The sequence below is a fragment of the Brachyhypopomus gauderio genome, chromosome 7 (genome assembly GCF_052324685.1).
Source record: "Brachyhypopomus gauderio isolate BG-103 chromosome 7, BGAUD_0.2, whole genome shotgun sequence".
Lineage (NCBI taxonomy): Eukaryota > Metazoa > Chordata > Actinopteri > Gymnotiformes > Hypopomidae > Brachyhypopomus > Brachyhypopomus gauderio.
The window spans coordinates 2,232,609-2,255,097 of NC_135217.1; the positions used below are offsets into that span (position 1 = coordinate 2,232,609).

Below are 22,489 nucleotides of genomic sequence, written 5' to 3' on the forward strand. Positions count from 1 at the left end.
TTTACATTTACGGTGCAAACCCACAAGATGATCAGTGTGTATAACATTCTTTGTTTATTGCCCTCATATACACTATATGTTCAGACTCATTGTGACACTGAGAATATGAAATGGTGTCTGATTATTATGGAACAAGTCAAATGAAGACTATAAAACAATCCCATCTGCATCATTTTCAGGCAGTGACTCAAATAGTCCGTCAAAGTTCCCTTCAGTGAGTTTCTCCATTACAGTCCTGCATTCACAAAACACTCCAAACATCTCACTCATCTTTACAAATGTGTTTTTATTCTTTGGCTGATTATTTGAGTTATTTGTTGCTTTTCTGTGTTTACAGTTGAAAAGATTTTTGGTAAGTGTAAACAACTCTGTTTCATTAGTCCTCTTCTATACTGGTACCAGTGTTCTCATCTTTTAATTAATTCACTTTTCTCTGTCAAGTCAAGGCTTAAATAACTCAAATGAAGTCTTGGTTTCCAGGCAATATTTGTGTAGTAATGGACTGCAATAAAATCAAGTTTTCATTTAGCAGTTTATTCACATCATGATTGGTCAGATTATTCACATTATGATTGGTCAGTTTATTCACATCATTACTGGTCAGCCAGTCAGATTCACTCTGTGCAATTCCACATAGTTGTAGTCTAATTGCAGAATGTCTGAATTGGTTGATAATGCAGTAATGTTTTTTTCTGTTCAAACAAAGTTATGATCCTGCTGAATCAAAGGAGTCATCCAATAAGTAATACTGACTCCAGTTACTAGAGTAATATCAGTGTAATATTGGCATAATGCTTTATTCACTGACAGGAGTAATATTGGTGTAATAGTAATGTAATATTAGTGTAACATTAGAGTAATATTGGGGTGATATGAGTGTAATATGATGATCACAGGAGTGGAGGAGGTATGGGGTGTGACACTAGTACAGAGTGATCATCTTAGTGAGACACCTTAGCACAGTTGATGATTTGAATGAATTCTCTTATACATTTGTATGCATATTTGTTCATGATTTAGTCAATTAAATTTAGAAACACATTATATTCCTGTTGTAGGTCCAGAAGAAGCCGTCACAGTCAAGAACAAGTAAGTGTTTGTCTGCTGTTCAATGCATTTAATTATTTAATTATTTTTTCATTTGCTGTGCAAACCCAGACGATGATCAATGTGCATGTATATTAATTGTTTATTGGCCATTGTTCATTGGTGAAGAGAGGACAGTTAAGTAAGTGTCTCTGCTGTTCAAACAATTTACATGTACATTCAATGTTTGAATGCTCTGTTTCCTCACAGTTAAGTTCTGCACGATTATAACTGGAAAGACTTTAAACAGTCATGAAGGATTCACCATGCGTCTCCACAAACAAATACCAGACCTGCAGAAGGTGTCTACAGTGGAGGAGTGTGATGTCATTCTGCTGTTCTGCCCCATTGTGTCTCTGGATGGAACTGAGATTGAAGCAGCACTGAAAATACTCAATGAACTAGCAGGTAAGACATGCATCAGTCTTAACTATTGAAATATTAACTCTTAACTATTGAAAAAACATAGCAAATTTGACTTGAACAAAAGACATTTTGATCAAACGTACTCTGTCCACAGACTTCAAGCCTGCTGTTCTAGTGGTGCTCCATCACACATTTGACCCATACTGCACTGTACCAGACAGCAGCAGATCTGTAACCAGGGAGAACACGACCACAGTGGACTGTCTGTTCCATGAGGACTGTGGATTATTGAAGTGCTTAAAAAATGAGGAAGCATTAAAGAAAGTGGTAGAAAAGCTAAAATGTCAGGTAGGCCTACATACTCTAAAAATTTTATCAATTTAATTTACAATTTACCTCTGAACTTGAGTGCTGATGTAGGGTGAAGACGTTTGTTGTTAGTTTTAGAGTGTTAATTATTTGGGTGAAACAAACAACACCTACAGTCTCCTACACCTACAGTCTCCAGTCATCCAGAACAGGGAAAAGAGTTGTCAGACCTGACAAGAGTTACAGGATACAATTGGAGTTTATTCAGTAATCATACAAAGCAAAGAAGCAGGTGAACTCAAAGTGGAAAACAGACAGCAGGTCATGTGATCAGGAGACAGGAGACTCCCCACACTGGAAACTGAACAACCAAATTTAATCAGGGTAGTTAATTGGAGACAGGTCCAGGGGTGTGGCCAATGATCAGTGCAGGTAATGGAGACAGGTGCAGGGGTGTGGCCAATGATCAGTGCAGGTAATGGAGACAGGTGTAGGGGTGTGGCCAATGATCAGTGTAGGTAATGGAGACAGGTGCAGGGGTGTGGCCAATGATCAGTGTAGGTAATGGAGACAGGTGCAGGGGTGTGGCCAATGATCAGTGCAGCTGCAGCGGATTTGAACACTAACTTGAACATTTGTTTACTGTTTTAGTTATTACATTAATGAAGAAACTCATGATATTCCATTTTTAGGACCAGGAGAAGCCACGACAGTCAGGTAAGTCTTACTGCTGTTCAATGCATTTAATTGTTGTGTTCGTCCCTCAGGTGGGTGGGGTAAATTAGGATTACCGACACCTGAGGGTCGTTTGTTGGCCTATATATGGCTTGTCTTTGTACCAATTGACTACTGATTATTGTATTCTTAATTTGGATTAGTTCACAGGTTTTGAGTTTGTGCACTTTATCCATAAAAAATACATATTCCTGGAGAATAGCATGATGGCTTCCTTTTTTTATTGCACTCCCTCACCCTTCACATATAAACTCTCACTGACACTGAGAATATGAAATGAAGTCTGCTTATTATGGAACAATACAAATTAAGTCTTTAAAATTATCCCATCTGAATCCTTTTCAGGCAGTGACTTGGATAGTGCATCAGAGTTCCACCCAGTGAGTTTACCCATTACAGTCCTGAATTCATAAAACACACCAATCAACTCATTCAGTTTTACAAATGTGTCTTTCTTCTTTGGCTGTTTATTGGAGAGCGACTAACTGTTGCTTTTTTCTGTGTTTTCAGTGTAATAGTTTTTGGGTAAGTGAAATATATAATATAATGTTATGTAGTATAACATTACAGTAATATTGAGGTAATATGAGTGTAATATGAGGGTCACAAGAGTGGAGGAGGTAGTGGGGTGTGACACTAGTACAGAGTGATCATCTTAGTGAGACTCACCTTAGCACGGTTGAGGATTTGAATGTTTTCACTTTAACAGCTTTTACTGATTTAGTCATTATATTAATGTAGAAACTCATCATATTCCCATTTTAGGAAGAGGTGACACCACCACAGTCAAGTAAGTGTCTGTCTACTGTTCAATTGATTTAATCATTAATGGTTTTTACACTTGCTGTGTGATCCCAGATGATCAGTGTGCATGTACAGTAATTGTGTATTGACTGCGTATACACTATTTATTCAGACTCTCACTGACACTGACAATATGAAATCAGGCCTGTTTATTTGCTAATTATGAAAGCCTAACATTGTTGCTTCTTCCATTGCTTCATTGTTGTTTCTTTGTTTTTTGAATGAAATTTTAACTGCATTTTTATTCACGACAGAATTGTAATTTGCTTGATTGTGTTATCACATGAAATAATTAACTTAAATTAAAATAGGATAATTAAATTAAGTTCTTAAATGCTTGTTTTATGAAACCCAGTTCAGGATTTTTTCTGAAAGAAAGATTCTCTTGTGCATCTTAAATTTGTCATAAGAAAATGTGTTTGATAAATGTCCACTCTTGTTAGCAGAATCTGGATGCTTCTGTGATAGCATGATACGTTTTACATAATTTAAAATCCTTAGACTGGAGACATAATACATCTCTATTGGTCATATTGACGTCTGAGACACGGGGACAGAGGCAGCCGGAGGCGAGGGTTGAAGGAGGAAGTTTATTATCCATAAGCTTAACAGAAAAGGCGCAAACAAATAGCACTGCAAACAGACAATGTCAGAACTACTTTAAGTAATAACGAGCACGCAAAGGTAGCACCAGCGGAGAAAGGACCAGCGTGGAACATCCAGCGGAGCAATGTGCAGCACTGGACCGAACGACCTGCGGGAATAAAAAGGGTGCACAACATAATGGGGAACAGGTGCTAGTACTCAGGTGAACGGGACGGTAGGAGTGGTTTAGTGCTCGGGGGCGTGTGTTGTGATTGATCCTGAACGGGGACACGCGCCCTCTGGTGGTGACCCAGCCTCGCCACCGTGACACATATAATAGTATTAATCAAACACATACAGCACAAAAATACACAGACACACAGAGGAATTAAAGCTAATTTTCGGAAATGTTACAAAAACAGATTTTGGTCTGTTTCTCAGTGTGGGCATGAGTCAGTAATGGAGATGTATGTTCTGTAGATTTGAAGATTTAATTAATCACAGTTAATTGGCTCTGCTGCTTACAGTAATTGTGTTATAGTAAAATGTAATATGTACCTTCTTTTGTGTGTTCTTAGATGAAGAAGAAGAAACTCACATGAGGATTTTATCACATTACTTCCCAGATACTTGCTCATGGATTTGGGATTAAGTAGACAGAACTGGAATTTCTGAGTGTATAACTTTTCACTAATAGATCATAAGGTCCTGAAAATAATGGGTTAAGTTGTTGAAGCTGTTTTTCCTAGTATATTTGCTGTTACTGTTTAGATGCTGAATCAATTCCACTGTTATATTGTTTCACTCTTATAAATAATGTAATCAGATCTGTGCATTTGAAACACTTTATACATGTCCTGCCTGGCTCCTCCCCTGTCAATTTTGGTTTTTGTTTATGTATTTTTGTTTATGCTGTCAATCGAGTGTATTGTGTAAGTCTTTAACATGTCGAGACTAAGAAATAAAGTGAAAGAAATGTGATGTTGCTCACAGGGAAAGTGGATTGAGGGCAGTCATGGCCTGGTGGTTAGGGAACTGGTCTTGTGACCGGAGGGTCCCGGGTTTGATCCCCAGACCTGAGGCCATGACTGAGGTGCCCCTGAGCAAGGCCCTTAACCCTCAATTGCTCACTTGTATAAAAATGTAAGTCGCTCTGGATAAGGGTGTCTGCCAAATGCCATAAATGTAAATGGATTAAAGTAACAGATTGAAATATAATAACTATTGAGCCCTCGAGGCCCAGTAAGAGGAGAGAGACTAAAGACCCACGAGAGTGCAGAGAGAACAGCTGTAGAGGACAGAGAGGACATGTCTGTGTGCTGGAACCGTGCAGGACAACACCAGAGACTGAAGATTAAACCACAACACTGCAGGAAATCATTCAACAGCTGAGAAAAGAGATTCAATGAAGTAACAGCAAACAGTGATGTCAGTAACGCGTTACTTAGTAACGCGTTACTCTAATCTTACCACTTTTTTCGGTAACGAGTAATATAACGCGCTACTATTTCCAGTCCAGTAATCAGATTAAAGTTACTTATCCAAATAACTGTGCGTTACTATTTATATTTTCCCTAGTAAAATATATATTTTTGCTTTCTTCTTGGCTCAGTTCTACTTTTGCGTCTGACCGTAGCGCTCGACTCCGCACGCTGCGCGCGACCCTGTGAGAGCGCAAGCACGTTTTACAAGTAATTTTTTGCAGTGTCCTCCCGTAACGATATGTGGTAGTATAAAGAAACACCCCTCAAAAACAGGGGAAGGAACATTTACCTGATGAATTTTAATGTTGCTTTGTGTTCCACGTTTGAAAAGTGCTGGAATTTTGACTAACGTCGCCTACTTTAAAATGCTTGAAATTGTAATGGTATTTAGTTTCACAACAAATAGCTGTCTGACTGAACTGGGGTGGGTTTCCCGAAACGTTCGTAGCTTCATACGAGGTTACGAAGTACTTGGCGCTACGAACGTTTCGGGAAACCCACCCCAGTTCGCTTGTATTACGTTTACAAACAAATGTACAAATAATACAGCGCAGCTACACAAACGTAATGTCAGGAGATACTGTAGCGACTCCTACTCCTCACGGCAAGTCTTGCCCTTTAAGTGACGCTGGGGGGGGGGGGGGGGGGGGGGGGGCGACGACGGCGCGCGCCAGGGTTGCGTTATCAATAAAGTTTCCCTCCTCGGGATTTTTGGATTAAGCAATTTCTGCCTCGGTTACCGAACCTGCTTCAATACATTGTTACTGTTAAAAATGCACTTCCAATAAAGTGAGTATTGGAAAATTTTATTTTGCTGCTGAATGTAACTACTAAAGTAACTTGTAATCTAACGTAGTTACTTTTAAAATCAAGTAATATGTAACGTAACTAAGTTACTTTTAAAAGGAGTAATCAGTAATCGGATTACTTTCTCAAGGTAACTTAGCCATCACTGACAGCAAAGTGCTTGAAGTGAGGAAGAAAAAGGACATAGCTGAGAGCTGCAGGAGTGTATTTACCAATAATATTAAATCAATATTTAATAACCAGTTATATTTAATAACCAATTACAAGATGTCACAGGCATAGAATGCAGGGGGAGAGAGGAAGCAAGTGTGTAATTGATGAGTGCAGGGGCGTAGCACCAAATTTGGGGCCCCAAGAACAACCAGTACCATGGACCCCCCACAACACCAGCTTCATGTTGCTGAATTTTCTCTCAATACCAGTAACAGTAACAGGCAGCATACAGAAGATCCTTAATGCAATGCATATTTCACCTAAGGAGTTTTCTGTGGGCAACATGGTGGCTTGGTGGTTAGCACGTTGCCCTCTCAGCACTGGGGTCTTGGGTTAAAGTCCCTATCTGAGTGGAGTTTATAATAAATCTGTAATAAATCTCGCTCTTCTCAGTGTTTGTGTCCATCCCCTCACTCCGCAGCGCGAGCTGCATTACATAATAAATGACCAACCAAGGACACAGCGAGAGAGCGAGACTCTGGTAAGTTCGATTGCTGTAATGAAATGTTGGCTGGTTTAATTCGGTTCGACTCTCCTGTATTACAGTACGAACAAACCAGAGACAGGAATACCCCTGGAGCTGTGGGAACAAGGAGGTCTCGTCGCAGACCTAAGAAAGCGCAGCCGCTTTCAGTTTCAACTGGCTTTTGCAACGAGACTCCTATCGAGGGCTGTGTGTCTGCCCGGCTTGGTGAACACTACGGGGAGGAGTATCCCGTAGTGCAAGTCACGGGCAGATGGTTTGAGCGCACAGACGAGCATTTGCTTAACCCTCGGTTGACTCTCTATGACCACTGCGAGCTCCCGACGCCTCAAGGGAGGCGGAGCCGTCGAAGAGAGAGCAACCGAAGAGCTTGTGTGTCTGTGTTCCGCCAGGCTCGCCCAAGACCCCGAGGAAGAGGACCTCCCTCCGCTACTCCCAGAAGCCACTCCCCGAAGGCTCCCAAAGAATTTTTTGGGGGGGAGTACTAGCCACTCACCCCAGGAGTGGCCGGCTCGGACCCGGGATGACGTCAGTATGGCGGACACGCCCCCCGAGGACGTCAGTATGGCGGACACGCCCCCCTAGGACGTCAGTATGGCGGACACGCCCCCCGAGGACTTCAGTATGGCGGACACGCCCCCCGAGGACGTCAGTATGGCGGACACGCCCCCCGAGGACGTCAGTATGGCGGTCACGCCCCCCGAGGACGTCTCGTCACGTCGGCGGCCTGTCCCCGCGACCCGGAGGAGGTCGTCCACGCCGGTTCCTGTCCCCGCTGCCCGTCGGCAGTCCACGCCGGTTCCTGTCCCCGCTGCCCGTCGGCAGTCCACGCCGGTTCCTGTCCCCGCGACCCAGGAGGGGTCGTCCACGTCGGTTCCAGTTCCCGCTGCCTGCCAGCGGACCCCCGCCTGTTCCCGCTGCCCGCCAGCGGTCCCCGCCTGTTCCCGCTGCCCGCCAGCGGTCCCCGCCTGTTACCCCAGAGACTGTGCTGCCCCCTGTTGGGCATGGACTTTGTGTGCCCCCTGCTCTGCCCTGTACTCCTGTCTCTATGCCCATGTTCCCCTTGCTCCCATGTCCGGTCCCTGGTTTTGTTTTGGTTCCTGTCCCCGTGGTTGTGTCTGTCAGGGTCTGTGTTCCTGTGCCCGTGTCTGTGTCCTGTGGTGTCATTTCTGTCCCGGTCCCCATGTCTGTTCCCCAAGTTGTGACCCACTTTGTTCCTGTCCCAGTCTCAGTTGTCCAAGCCGTGTTTGCCTCCGTGTGTGTCTCTGCCCTGTCCCCTGGCCCCACTCCCGTGTCTGTCCCCAGTCCTGTCCTGTCTGGCCCTGCTCCTGTGCCTCGCCCTGGCCCTGTCCAGTCTCCCTGTGTCCCGTGTCGTGTCCCAGTCCAGCTCTTGGCCAGTCTCCATGTCTCCTGTCTTTGTCCCTGCCATGCCCCAGGTCCCACGTCCTGTCCCTCTGGTCTGTCCTGTGTCTGCTGTCCCTGTCCCTCGCCATGTACTGTGGTTCCCTGTCTTGTCCTAGTCTGGTTCCCTGTACTGTCTGCCCTTGCGTGCCCCGGAGTGGCACGCTTTGAGGGGGGGTACTGTCACGTATGGCTACAGCCCCTCTCCTAGCTGTCACTCCGGGTTACCTTGTGTCTGTGTTCCGTGCCTGTTTATCCCGCCCCGCTCGTTTGTCTCCGTGATTCCTTGTTTGTTACCACGCCCCCGTGTCATTGCCATCACCTGTCCCTAGTTAGTGTCATTGTATAAAAGTCCCAGTATTTCCCCAGTCTAGTATCCGTGGTTTTGTCTAATCTGTCGGTTTGTGCTTTGTGCTTTCACATTCGTTGTTTTTCAAGCCCTGTGTTTCCCGTCATCTGTTTGTTCCTGCCTGGTCCATGAGTCTTCCCTGTTCTCGTCTCATCATGCCTGTTTCTCGTTCCTGTTCGGACTGCCTTAATGTTATGACCCCTGCCTGCTTTGTCGACTCTGATTTTGGTATTCCTGTTATTTAATCTCACTCATCTCAGCACTTGTGTCCGTCCTCTCGCTCCGCGAGCAGCGTTACAGACTGACTGTTTTTAAGGGACTAGTGGCATTTGAATAGGGAACTTAACATGTAAGAATAATATGGAGATAACAGGGTCTTTCATTTTTCATTGCAGAAATAAAGGGCTGTGAGTGTTGCTGTGGTGAGTGGTCACATCTACAAAACATTCCTTGAACACCCGAACCAGTGTTGCCAACTCCTCAGTAAGCAAAGTAGCTATTTTTGTCCTAAATGTTGCTAGAAGTCGCTAAATGATGTCATTACATAATTTGCATGATGTTTTTTTTAAGCTGTAAATGAATAACGTTGGGAGAGAAAAAAGTGAGTAAAAAATATGTTAGAACTACAAATGAACAACATCTGTTGCCTTTGAAATAGGCAGTCAAAAGAACTACATGACTTTATTGCTTTGTATAAATAAATGTTATGTAAATTACATAAATAGTTTTTTTGCTGTGTTATTAAATGTTTGTATAAGAGTAGTGTCACGGAACGGCTCCGGACCCTTCCCTGTGGGCGTGCTGTTACATTGTCTGCGTGTCGTTATGTCCATGTTTGTACTTCCGTGGGTGTGGGTTGTTTGTGAGCGTGTTCGTTAGTATCACCTGTGCCTTGTCTCGAGGTCACGTGGGTCTGTAATTCGCCTATTTAATGTGCGTTCGCGCAGTGTCGTGTGCTTGTCTTTGTCTAAAGCTACGTCTCTGTATGAGTGTGCATGTGCTGCTCTCACTACGTACGGAGCTTACACTCGTGTCATCACAATAAACGTTCTATGTTCACCGTGACCGTCTTGGTGCCTGCCTCCTACACCTGGACATTACAGAAAGACGAGCCTTAAGGATGCCAGGATACGCCACCCGGGCACCCAAAGGGAGGAGAAAGAGCAGACGCCACCATGGCTCTTCCCCAGTCCGGCGCCACGAAGCCTCCATCTCCGAGCAGGAGATGATGCAGAACCCCGTATGCGCGTTCATGCTCCGCGCGGCTCCAGAGACGGAGGACGCGGAAATGGCCGAACACCTCCGCCAATCCGCGGTGCGTATGTAGAAGGACCAGGTCCTCGCCGCGTCCCTAGATCTGCCACCCAGGGCGGTGGGAGACTGTGTTTCTAGGGAGGGGAGGGACAAGCTCCAGCGCGCGTCTCCTCCCGTACGGGTGCCCGAGAGCACCGAGGAGAGAGAAGTCATGCTCGCCACCGGAGAGGTGGTGTTTGCGCTGCCGGAGAATGAGTCCGGAGGGGAAGGCTCGGAAGAAGAGGAGTGTTCCCCCTCAGTGTGCTCAAGAAGTACTGTTTACTACGGGGGGGATGACGTCAGTCCCCCACCGTCTGAGTGTGAGGCGAGGAGGGTAGACTCCGAGGAAGAGGAATATTCCCCGTCGGTGTGCTCAAAAAGCACTGTTTGCTACGGAGGGGAAGACGTCAGTCCCCTACCATCTGACTACGGCGAGGAGAGTGAAGGGGAAAGCCCTCCGTCAGTGTGTTCGCTTCCGACCGTATGTAAAGGGGGAGGGAGCGGACCGGACAGTCCGCCCGCGTCGGAGAGTGGGGACTCCTGCGAGGAGGAGCCCATGGAACACTCCCGATGCGAGACCCCCGCTCGGTCCATGGACTGGAGCGTGGCCGAGGAAGAGGAGCCGGCGATGGACACCACCCCTGATACCGGTTCCAGAAGGGGCTGGCCTGGCAAAGGAGCGGCTTCCTATGGGGGGTTCTCGGAGAGGGAGCGCCGGCAGGCCTATAGGGCGGCAAGCCCCTACGGCTCTCCCGGAGGAGGGAGCCACGGACCCGGGAGAAAGGTTGCCGCGAGACCCGCCAGTCGCGCTGCCTCCAAGCGGGCTGCAAGTTGCGCTGCACCCCGCGCGTCCGCCAGGTGTGCGTCCCCCAAGCGGTCGACAAGTCGCTCTGCACCCAGCGCGTCCGCCAGCCGTGCGGCACCTGGCGGGGAGCGGGCGGAACAGGCAGGAGGAGAACCGCCTCCTGCAGCGTCTCCAGCCTCCGGAGCTTTCTCGCCTCTACAGGCTGTGCCCAAGGCGGGAGGCCTGGCTCCGGGGATGAATGTCTGTGTTCCTGTGTTTTTGTCTGTCCCCTTGTGTCTCCCGAACCCACTGTTCCCGTTTGTGCCCTTTGTGTTTACTGTTTCGGTGTGCATGTTTGTCCTCGTGCCCGTGTTTAATGTTTTCTCCCCTGTCTTCCCAGGGAGGGTGTTCTAGGGCTGTTTGCGGCTGTTCCCGCCGTCAGGGGTGACTGCTCTCGGAGGCTACTGATCCCGGCGACTCCGGACCGGCTCGTCGGTGTTGGTTCGGGGCTTTTCCAGCTACTCCAGCTGGGAGTAGCGAGCCCCTGGTGGAGGGTTCTGTCACGGAACGGCTCCGGACCCTTCCCTGTGGGCGTGCTGTTACGTTGTCTGCGTGTCGTTATGTCCATGTTTGTACTTCTGTGGGTGTGGGTTGTTTGTGAGCGTGTTCGTTAGTATCACCTGTGCCTTGTCTCGAGGTCACGTGGGTCTGTGTAATTCACCTATTTAATGTGCGTTCTCGCAGTGTCATGTGCTCGTCTTTGTCTAAAGCTACGTGTCTGTATGAGTGTGCATGTGCTGCTCTCACTACGTACGGAGCTTACACTCGTGTCATCACAATAAACGTTCTATGTTCACCGTGACCGTCTTGGTGCCTGCCTCCTACACCCGGACGTTACAAGTAGCAGTTAGCAGGAACTAGTTGGCATAGAAATCAACCTTACAATACAGGCAGTATGCCCATGTATCATCTCCAATACACGGCTTCAACCAGCCTTTAAATTCAGGATTTGATTCCCACTCTTTCCTGTATTTTTGAGAATAGAGTTTAGAGTGAGACATGATGAGCAAGTTAGCTAGATGTTAAGCTTTCACAGAGACACACACACTGGATGAGTCGAGTGACCAGCTACGTGGTGAATGAGGTGAAGAATGACTGAGACTGTGTGAGTTAAATGCGGTGATTTCTTTTCGTGTCTCACTGAAGACTAAAGCCTGCTTTATACCTCCGGACACGGACGAATTTCGTCCGTCCGTACCAAATGTAGCCTCCGTAGGGGGCCACTATACCTCTTTCCGTTTCCAACGTTATGATTTTTTAAAATACATCCTCTAGAGGGCAGTATAGTCAAATTTCCGGCACCAGCGCACCAGCAATCTCCTGCCAGCTGTTTTTGCATCGCTGTTTATCGCGATGACCTGGCACCGTAGCAGAATGTAGCCTCTAACCAACTCGCAAAGTTTCTCTTCTAACTCGAGCGTCATTTTTTAAAGTCCAGTACTCTTCTTCATTGATTTTCCCGAATTGGTGTACGTCCGATGCTTCTGACTCTCTACTGCCCCCTGATTTGCGGTTTATATTGCTCCGTTACTACGGATTCGTAAGCGCTCTGGCAACGGACCCACTGACGGATGAAACGACCTCCGGAACCGGACGAAAGGGTCCGTATCCGTAATTACCGTAGGGTGTGAATGGGCCTTTAAGCATTTATATTTAGCCTACATCCCGCTCTGTAAATATGGGGTGGGGTGTCAGCGGCAGCTTTGGGCATGCGCAATTCATTTGCAGTGTGGACGTGGAGTGGTGAGGGTCTGCTCTGAGTGTGAGACTGCACTGAGTGTTGTGGGGCGGGCTCAATATATAAATAAATATAGCGACAAAGTCGCTAAGTTGGCATCACTGACCCGAACCAACACGATCAAACAAACTACACCCACCTCGTTCATCATGAATATCCTCCACTATGATAGGTTCATCTGCCCGTCTTCTACACTAGAAAGAAAGGCCTAATTCATGGTCACGTACCTGCACCTTTTACCCCATGTTTGTGTGTAGTTTATATGTATCATGCTAATGCCAGATTCACGGATTGTAAAAATCAATTGTCCAAAAGCAGCAGTCTGTTTATATGTTTCTTTCTTTTAGGGACATCAAAGGTTGGTGTAAGCATGAAGGATGAAGGAGCTACGACAGAGTCAGCAGAAGGAGGTTCCAGAAATGCCAGAAACATGCAGCACCATGCTAGCTCCGACCAGAAAGTAGAAGACAAAAAACAGATTAATAAAAATGCAAGAAAAGTATCAGGTGAAACAATGGAAAGATACATGACAGGTGAGAGGAAACGTACACAGATGGAAGTGACTGACACACTGGAGGAAGAAGATTGTGATGCTCCAGCAAGTGAAGTAGTAATGAAAACATTAGCATTAAAATAATAAAGAAATTATCATTATTTATATAGCACCTATCATACATGCAAATCAAAGTGCTTTACAGACAATTTGTAGACAATTTATAAAATTAAAATTAAATAGGTTGAAAATGTAAATGCTAAATTAAAGTAATTATTAAAATGAATATGTAATTATTCAAACGAATATGTAATTTAGAGGGGAAAAAATCAGCATGTCAGAGAGTCAAAAGTGCTAAACGATCGGTAGTTCACCTAGAAAGGACCAGGTGGAGAGTCCTTAAATTGTTAGGCTTTGAAATCGTCTCTAGACATAGCTCATAGCCATCAGGGTTCACAAAGAGCTGCTGTATAAATTTGTGTAGCTCAGTGTTCTGTAGCTGAAATGTAATCTAATCATAATTAAATAAAATCATTTAATAAGATAAAATGATAAAATAATGGAAATCCCCTAAGGAAATGCAGATCTAAACATGGAGGATTTGAGGCTTTTCTTGAAGGTGTACAGGGATGCTCTGGTAAGGAGTTCCAGAGTACAGGTCCATTGTGGCTAATGTGACAGGGAGAGAAAAAAAAGGAATAATTTTCCAGTGGTCCCTTAATATTTCCAGAGCTGTAAGTAGTCCGTCCCTTTTTCTGCCATGACAGAGATCATGTTCCCTGTGCTTTTTCATCTTTTCATATTTTTTTGTTTTTTACTGTTCAGTACACATCACTGGTCCTCTATGAAATGTATAAAGTTTATATACAGTATGTAGGTTTATGTCCATTATGTTCTGTTCCTACATGTTACATCCACAGTTATGAAGTGAAGCCTGCAGCATTTTCTCCTATTTGGTTTTAGGCTCCAGAGTGACACAGAGCCCCCATCACCACCAGAGGGTCAAATACGTCTGTATCATAAGTGGACAAACACTTGGTGCTCATGAACGCTTTCTGCAAATACTCCACAAAGAAACACCAGACCTGCAGAATGTGTCTACAGTGGAGAAGTATGATTTTATTCTACTGTTCTGCCCCATTGTGTCTCGGGCTGGAACTGAGATTGAAGCAGCACTGAAGCTCATTACTGAAGCAGGTAACTCTGATCCTTTTATAATAATATAATAATAACATTTTATTTGTAAAGCGCCTTTCTGGACACCCAAGGACACTGTACACACAGGAAAAATAAGATACAATATAAATACAAATAAGTATGCATAAAAATAGAATAACACTACAATTTTTAAATCTCACCCATAAGCCACTTTAAAAAGATGAGTTTTAAGACCAGCTTTAAAAATATCTAAAGATGAACAAGCCCGCATTTCATCAGGGAGCCCATTCCACAGCATCGGACCCGCGACACAGAACGCTCTTTTCCCAGTGGAATTTAACTTATAGGGCGGAACCACAAGCAAGTGTTGGCTTGAGGATCTAAGCGTACGTATCGGGGAGTATGGCTGGAGTAACCTACTTAAGTAGGAAGGAGCAAGGTCATGCAGGGATTTAAAAACCAACACTAGCAGTTTGTACTGGATGCGATACTGCACTGGAAGCCAATGAAGGTGACACTTTTCACTGTGAACACATAAGATATTGGACACACACTGCTCCATCATGTTTGACAGGATAAAGTCCTGCTCACAAGATCAAGTCTTGCTCTCTGTCCACAGTCTCCAAGCCTGCTGTTCTAGTGGTGCTCCATCACACATTTGACCCAAACTGCACTGTACCAGACAGCAGCAGATCTGTAACCAGGAAGAACATGACCACAGTGGACTGTCTGATCTCTCATGATCAGGGTCTGTTGAAGTGCACAAGGAACAATGAAGCTGTGAGGAGAGTTGTGGAATACATTAAAAGGGTATGACAGAAATATATATTAAATAATACATATTCCCTCTTTAGTTAATTATATACAGAAATGCTGTATATTTTGTATAATAATGTACAGTATTATGGGAATATCAAATTATTGCTTGTTTCAGAAACCAGTGGCAGGTCCATCATTTCAAGAACAGACAAAAATTAAAGTGAAGAGAAATGACAAAAAACGAAAGAATAAAGGAGGGACAGCTGAAGGTATGTCTGCTAAGAGGACACACGCAGTAGAACTGTTATGGCTGGCTCCAGGGTCGCTCCACCTGCGGCCACTGGGGGGAGCCCACGAGTCAGCTCCTGCAATCAGCGGTGATGAGCTGCAGCTGTCTGTTCCCTTACTATTGTTGCCGAGTTGTTTGTAGCCTTGCTATGAGTACGCAGCCAGTTTCTCTGTCTCTGAATTGGCATCATGTGATGTCCAACTGTACTTCTCATGTTGGCATTGTTTTGCCTATGTTGTATCGTCACCACAGTATTTCGTGTCATCTGTTTCTCCATTGGGAGATGTTTCACTATCCTACTGCTAGGAACAGCACGTGACCGTGACCATTATACCTGGGCCCGCTCCCACCCCCCCCGGAAAAAAAAATTTGTTTTCTTTCCTAATTAACTGCAATAAAAAAATAATTAAAAATAGAGATGACAGTACAGCTTTAGATACGTAATAAACAGTGTTGGGAACATTACTTTAAAAAAGTAATTAGTTATAGTTACTCACTACTTGTTCAAAAAAGTAACTGAGTTAGTAACTGAATTACTCTATAATAAAAGTAACTCGTTACCAGGGAAAGTAACTATTTGCGTTACAGTTAAAAAAGGTTATATGCCAATTAATTAAGTTTTTTTAAAGCAGTTTTCACAGTCAGTTGAAATTAGTAGATCAGAAAGTTGTTTAACTTTTGATATTTATTGCACATCCACAGACCAGTGCAGGATAAAATCCTTTAAAATCCCAAATCTTTGGGGAAAAAAAAGCAAAAGTAAACATTTACACTATATAAAGTGCATTTACATCTACTTAGCGCTACGAACGTTTCGGGAAACCCACCCCTGGTTTGTTCACAACAGAAGTAACTTAACAATAAAACTTCAATTCTTAATTAAATAAATCAAATACCCAGTCTGGTAGACATTCAGGAACTTCAAGTATTTTCTAAAATAATGTTTATATCGCCTTGAAAATGCTAAATTTTCTTCGGCTTGCACCTGACGCCATTTCGGCCTCTTCTCCGTTTGAGTCGTATCACTCGCATGCTTCGGCGCGCGTGTAAAAACACTGGCTCTGATTGGCTACCATAACGCGGCCTTAGCCAATCGCTTACTGACTTGTTAAGTTAAACAGGCGTTAGACCGAGAACTTGTGTCCTATCGGGATCTGTTACTCCTCACTAGCCTGGGCAGCGGTCCGCTCGCATTAGTATATCAATATATAGTAACGCACCGCTTTTAATGACCAGTAACGTAAACGGCGTTGTAACGACAGGAAAAGTAACTAATTATATTATCCTGTTACTGACAAAATGATGCCGTTACCTAACGCCGTTATTTTTAACGGCGTTATTCGCAACACTGGTAATAAACAATAACATATGTACTGGATAACTACTTAAGCAAAATAAGGTTCCACAGATATGAGCGGAATATGTAAACAACACGCACGAGGGCATCAAAGGAATGAATCGAAACTAGCTAGTGGTGGTACGCTAATGCCAGCTAGCGTCGCCACAGCAGGCAGAAATTATCAAACAGTTAAGCCCGCCCACTAAGAGGGAAGATATGTATTGTAATGTTGTAAGATATGTATTATAATTCAGTATTGCACTGAATTATAACTGCCAGGCCCTCTGTAAATGAACAGCTGGCATCACAGTCCTGATGGGGGGGACACAGGCTCACAGGCTTCCACTTAACTTAACCCCTCACCTTCCAACACAGATTGAATAGACACGGGTGAATAATTTATTTGCTTATGTTTTTGTAATTGTTTAGATGTCGATTGTCAAACTGTAGATAAAATAAAATTGGATAAATTATATGTTTTAAGAAATATTTTAGGCCCTCTGAGAAGGCATAGAGGGCCCTGACGGTTCCCCACTGACATGACCTCCCGGAATAGTCCGTACAACTGCTGCTCGTTACCTAACCAATTCCACGATTACTTAAGCTTCCCCTTCTCACTTCCGGGTTGCGAAGTATTGTTGCCATGCCACATACCAAGCGTTCTATCCCTGTGATTACGCTCCTGTGTACCGACCTCTGCTCTCGTTCCAGACCTCGTTCCCAGCCTAGTCCCAGTGTACTTTCAGCCTTCTGTCTACCCGGCGTGACCCTGGACCGTCCTGACTTCGACTACAGCACCCATACACCACACACGCTCTACGGAGTCATTCGCTCATTCGAGTGCTCTGTATTCACGTATCAAATAAAGCAGTTATATTTCGCATTTGGATGCTTGTCTGCCTAGTTGGTTCGTTACATAATACTTCGCCTTTCGAAATGGATCCAGTGGATGTACCTGCACTCCTGGCTCAACAAGGGAATACCATTGCCTCGCTCCAAGATGACGTTCGACAGCTCACGGAGGCTATTGCAAGTCCAGGCTGCGCAGCTACAGACCGCTCGGCGACAGGTGGCGCAGCACCAGGCGATACAGCAACAGGTATTGACGATACAGCAACTTGTATAGACCAACCATACAGCAGCAGGCTACTCAACACCAGGCTGCTGTAGCCATCGCTCCTCCTGGTTTTCTTCCTTGTGTTCCTGTGGCAGAAGCGGAGCGGTATGATGGTTCTCCGGAGCGTTGTCAGAACTTTCTAATGCAATGCTCCATGTACTTTGACTGTCACCCAGCCCAGTTCCAGACAGAGAAGCAAAAAATCCACTTTGTCCTGTCACACCTCACGGGGGAGGCTGGTGCCTGGAGTACAGCCCTTTGGAACAGCAAAGACCCATCACTTGAATCCGAAACACAGTTCTGCAAGTTGTTTAAATCTGTGTTTGATCACCCAGCTGCAGGCAGAGACGTGGGCACCTTATGTGAAATTCACCAAGGACAACTTAGTGCAGCTAATTACGCTCGGGAGTTCCGTACCCTGGCTGCCTGTAGCGGGTGGAGCGAACCCGCCTTAAAGACTGTGTTCTGTAGGGGACTAAGACAAGATCTTCCAGTAGAGCTCGCCTGCCGCGGCAAAGGAAAATTGCTGACAGAGTTCATCCAAACAGCTGTGAACGTAGACAAGCTGTTGCTCACCCGCCGTCCGACATCTAAACTGACCACCGCTTGACACATCGCGAGAAGGTGTGGAACCCATGCGCCTGGGTAGAACACCCCTGTCCCTGCACGAGAGGTCTCGGCGTCTGCAAGAGGGCTTATGTCTGTACTGCGGAGAGAGCGGCCACTTCCGCGATCATTGTCCTGTTCGCTCAACTCGCACTCAAGAGGAAAATCCCACAAACAAACGAGTGAGCAACCCAGTGTTTTGTTTAGGCCATAATAATCAGCTTAATTTACCAGTACAAGTCACTATGGGGGGCATGTCCACTCACCTGTCAGCACTTTTAGACTCTGGGGCTGCAGGAAACATCCTTGATGTTGATCTGGCATGCCGTTTGCACATCCCCACGGCATCTGTCTGTCCTTCTCTGTGGGTTAATGCTCTGAATTGCGAGCCTATTGGAGAGGGGCTAATCATTCAGTGTACCATACCTGTTACCAGATGTGTGGACTCGAGTCCGATTCAAGTCACTAAACTGATGACTTGTGACTTGACCTAACAACATCACTGAAGACTTGCGACTTGACTTATACTTACCTTTACTGACTTGGACTTGAGCTTTAAGACTTGAAGACTTGAAATTTTAATTTTAACATAATAAATAAGTAATATAGAATCACATAACTAGATTATTTTGTATTAAATTGTGCTGTAAAATGTGAACTGCTCTGCTCAGTTGATCCATAACCAATCGGGGGAGAGGGGGAGGGGGGACAGCAGAGTTGAATTTGTGCGGAGAGGACAAGCAACAAGCTCCCAAAAATGATCCTGTTCAATTATAAAGATTATGCTGTTGTGAATAAAAGAAGAACTGCGACATGCAAGACATGTGGAGTCAGGATAAGAGATGGAGATGCAACCACTTCAAACTTGAGGCTGCACAAACAAAAGTAAGTCTCTGCTATGTATATTTAACATAATGCTATAACGGTTAGCTAGCTAGCTGGGATGTGATAACTCAGGGGTCGAAAATTTACTTTTACAGGGGTCCACATGAGCAACTTGACTTGTCAGCTGTCCGAACCAACAATAATTCGAAAACAGGGACAGACAGACAGATGGACGAAAGTAACTGTGGTGGGGGGGAGGGGGGGTGGGGGAGGTAGGTTAGTTAGTCTGACTAACTTAATATACTACTAATCAACTGCATCAGTTGTGTTAAATATTGAAATTACATCTGGTGACTTGACTAGGACTTGAAGTTTAAGACTTGGGACTTGACTCGAGACTCGCTTGTATTGACTTGGGACTTGACTCGAGACTCGCTTGTATTGACTTGGGACTTGACTCGAGACTTGATTGTATTGACTTGGGACTTGACTCGAGACTCGCTTGTATTGACTTGGGACTTGACTCGAGACTCGCTTGTATTGACTTGGGACTTGACTCGAGACTTGATTGTATTGACTTGGGACTTGACTTGAGACTTACTTGTTACTTGCAACTTAGTGACTTGTTCACATGTCTGCCTGTTACACTCCAAGTAGGAATATTCCATACCGAAACAATCCAGTTCTTTCTCCTGCCATCACCTCGCGATCCGGTCGTTCTCGGGTTTCCCTGGTTGTCTCTGCATAACCCAACTATTTCCTGGAAGACTAGAGAAATCACGAAGTGGGGTTCTCACTGTCTAGAAAATTGTATACACTTACCTCTCTGGTCCACGTCCATAGAAAGCCCTGACTCTCCTCTCGAAACTGCTTATCCCGTACAATATCAGGAAAACGCCAGTCACCTGCCGCAACATAGACCATGGGACTGTGTGATTGAGCTACTGCCCAGGTCTCCTCTCCCATGTCGGACGAAGCCTTACCCCTTGTCCCGTCCAGAGGACCTAGCAATAGAGCAGTATGTAGACAAGGCTCTTTAGAAGGGATTCATCCGTCCGTCCACATCATCCGTGGCCGTGGGGTTTTTCTTTGTGGAAAAGAAAGGGGGGGGGGACTACGTCCTTGTATAGACTATCGCTCTCTCAATGCTGTCACCTCTAAATTTGTTTATCCTCTTCCATTCATCTCAGCGTCACAGGAGCATCTTCGAGGGGCGAGCATATTCACAAAATTGGACTTATGGAGTGCCTACACTGTAAAAAAAAAAGTCGTAAAAAAACGGTAACATGTCCGGCAGCAAAAGTTGCCAAACAGTTACCGTAAAATTACAGTAAAATACCACACATAATTCAACAATGAATTACTGTAAAATTACAGATTTTCCCTGTATTTATTCTTTGTAATTTCACAGCCAAATTTGAGTAAAATTACAAATTTTCGTTGTAAGAAAACAGCTGGAATGTTAAAATAACAGGTTACTAATAATAGGTTACTTCATGTCATGGTATTATTTAAACAATCTACAAATGAACTTGTCAAAGTACAGAGGTAATCTGTGAATATATGTTCATATCCTATAAACTTACAGTGGATAACTGTTAAATGTTGGTTGATCAACGCACAAACTCTTACAATGTACTGTTTATCAATGAGATTTCAACATTAAAATAATTGGATTGTTTTTTAAATACACAAAAATAATGTAAAATTATATATTTTTAACCCTATATAAAAGTAGTTTCAAAAGTTGTGTTTAATTTAACATCCAATGGTCCAATAAATATGCTACTCTTTCCTATTAATTTACGGTGCTTGGGATGTATTAACATCTTAAGTTTCTGTTAAAACTACCAATATTACAATACATTTCTGTAAACATAAATATTTTTGTGGTTATTTTGGTCTTTAAATTCCAGCTTACATGAACATTTTACAGTTACCTTTTATTTCAGCAGATAAAAGAATGGTGTACTTACATAAATTAATAAACAACATTTAAAACAATGTAAAAACATTAACCAAAACAATAAAAGCAATAATAAAAGCTCAGCCATAATACATACTTTCAATCTCTTTATTTTGACAGTTGAACTTCAACAATCATGACAACTGAACTGACTAAAAAAATATAAAAAACACAAAAAGATGGTTACTATGGATTTTTACAATGTTCTCAAAGTTGAAAAGATTTATATTAAATGGGATTCTAAAATAAACAATAATGTGAACTAACAGCACTAGTTATCTTATATCATTCTCAGTTTATTGTGTAGTATAGACTGTAGCAGCACGTGCCAATTAAAAGATTCAGATTAGGATTGCTTGGGAAAAATGTTTTTGTTTCATTTACACACCCAGTAGAAAATCAACAACTTGAAAAATTTAGCTACACTGAATATGCTTCTACAACGAGAACTTTTAATTGGCTAATACAAAGCACAAGGGCCAATCACAGAATCTAATACTTCAATAATTGTTACAGATCATAAAAGGGCTTACACACAGTTGTTTAAGTCATTTTCAACAGTAACAGTAAGATGGTAAAGGTGCTGAAATAATTTTAAGAGTTGCGCCTAGCTATATGAAACGATCACATCAAATATCTCATAGAACAACATCACTTCATTATCACTGTGCACTTGTGTTCAGTCCCAGTTCACTCACTGTTAGCTGTCACTACATAACAGTTTATCATTAACTTTATCAAAAAACATGTCGTATTAGGACCCATCCAGAAGGAAGAAAATTCCATAACTCCAGGTTTTGAACATTATGGCAGTTTCTCTCAATGATCTTGTTAGGCATCTGTCACGTAGGGCTACGCCCCCTCTCCTAGCTGTCACTCCAATTTCCCTGTTCCTCGTGTCTGTAGTTCCTTGCCCGTTAGTCCCGCCCAGCTTGTCTGTTTCTATGGTTTCCCATTGTCTTCCACGCCCTTGTCAGTGTTGTCACCTGGTCCTAGTCTAGTCCTGTGTATTTCCCATGTCTGGTTATCGGTTGTTTTGTGCATTCATGTTCCTTGTGATCTCTAACGTTCGTAGTTTTCCGTTTCATGTCTCGTTGTTTTCCCCATGATCTCCGTGTGTTCCTGCCTGGTCCGTGAGTCCTCCTAGTTGTGTTTGTAATTCATGTCCGGATTGCCTGCCCGTTTTGACCCGCTCCTGTTACCTTGACCATGTCGAATTCCTTAGAATAAATCTTGCTCTCCTCAGCGTTTGTGTCCGCCTCCCTGTTCTGCCTCGCGCAGATTGTTACAGCATCATTAAACCAGTGCCCACTGCCGCATCTGTGAAAAGAGAAAATCAAATGTTTGTTTTAACCTGCAACCTGTAGGCTATATAGTAATTCTGGGACATCGTGTGCACTTTTTAATCAATTTAGAATGCATAACATTGTAAAGTAAAA

At 44.1% G+C, this 22,489-nt stretch overlaps 2 long non-coding RNA genes across 2 annotated transcripts in view; both read left to right on the top strand.

Moving 5' to 3' along the window:
* Positions 1 to 1,781: 1,781 nt before the first annotated feature.
* Positions 1,782 to 4,635, top strand: LOC143518163 (uncharacterized). Its single transcript, XR_013132064.1, has 6 exons — positions 1,782 to 1,800; positions 2,413 to 2,478; positions 2,842 to 2,876; positions 3,007 to 3,021; positions 3,262 to 3,286; positions 4,464 to 4,635. It is a non-coding gene; the product is annotated as an uncharacterized LOC143518163 (long non-coding RNA).
* A 10,151-nt stretch (positions 4,636 to 14,786) lies between these two features.
* Positions 14,787 to 22,489, top strand: part of LOC143518164 (uncharacterized) — a 34,462-nt gene continuing 26,759 nt past the window's right edge. The window contains exons 1-2 of the long non-coding RNA XR_013132065.1: positions 14,787 to 14,959; positions 15,084 to 15,177. This is a non-coding gene — a long non-coding RNA (uncharacterized LOC143518164). The remainder of the gene's footprint in view (positions 14,960 to 15,083; positions 15,178 to 22,489) is intronic.